Source organism: Volvox carteri (genome assembly GCF_000143455.1).
Source record: "Volvox carteri f. nagariensis unplaced genomic scaffold VOLCAscaffold_66, whole genome shotgun sequence".
NCBI classification, from domain to species: Eukaryota; Viridiplantae; Chlorophyta; class Chlorophyceae; order Chlamydomonadales; family Volvocaceae; genus Volvox; species Volvox carteri.
Window position 1 is genome coordinate 760932 of NW_003307609.1, and position 842 is coordinate 761773.

At 49.6% G+C, this 842-nt stretch overlaps 1 protein-coding gene across 1 annotated transcript in view; it reads right to left on the bottom strand.

Moving 5' to 3' along the window:
• Positions 1-842, bottom strand: part of VOLCADRAFT_30971 (uncharacterized protein) — a gene marked incomplete at both ends in the record, with an annotated part of 9373 nt that overhangs the window by 352 nt on the left and 8179 nt on the right. The gene's annotated exons all lie outside the window — the stretch shown is intronic.

Below are 842 nucleotides of genomic sequence, written 5' to 3' on the forward strand. Positions count from 1 at the left end.
ACTAAAGGGTTGTCTTCTTTAGGGTTGTCTTCTTTAGTTCGTCTTCTTTAGTTCCCCTAAAGGGGATAAACCAAAGGGGTGTTCCCCNCTTCTTCCCCTAAAGGGGGACGGAGTCCCCTAAAGGGGAAGAAGGGGATGAACCAAAGTCTTCGTCCCCTAAAGGGGAACCAAAGTCTCTTCTTCGTCTCTTCTTCTTCCCCTTTAGGGGACTCCGTCTTCTTTAGTTCCCCTAAAGGGGATGAAGAAGTGCTCCCCTTCTTCCCCTTTAGTTCATCCCCTTTAGTTCATCCCCTTTAGGGGAACTAAAGGGGATGAACTAAAGGGGTGAAAACGAAGGGGAAGAAGAAGGGGTTCCCCTAAAGGGGAAGAACACACCCCAAAGTCTCTTCTTCTTCCCCTTTAGGGGACTCCGTCTTCTTTAGTTCCCCTAAAGGGGTGAAAACGAAGGGGAAGAAGAAGGGGTTCCCCTAAAGGGGAAGAACACACCCCAAAGTCTCTTCTTCTTCCCCTTTAGGGGACTCCGTCTTCTTTAGTTCCCCTAAAGGGGATGAAGAAGTGCTCCCCTTCTTCCCCTTTAGGGGACTCCGTCTTCTTTAGTTCCCCTAAAGGGGATGAAGAAGGGGGTTCCCCTAAAGGGGAAGAACACACCCCTTCTTCCCCGTTAGTGTTCTTCGTCTTCTTTAGTTCCCCTAAAGGGGATGAACCAAAGTCTCTTCTTCTTCCCCTTTAGGGGACTCCGTCTTCTTTAGTTCCCCTAAAGGGGATGAAGAAGTGCTCCCCTTCTTCCCCTAAAGGGGAAGAAGGGGTTCCCCTAAAGGGGAAGAACACACCCCTTTAGTTCA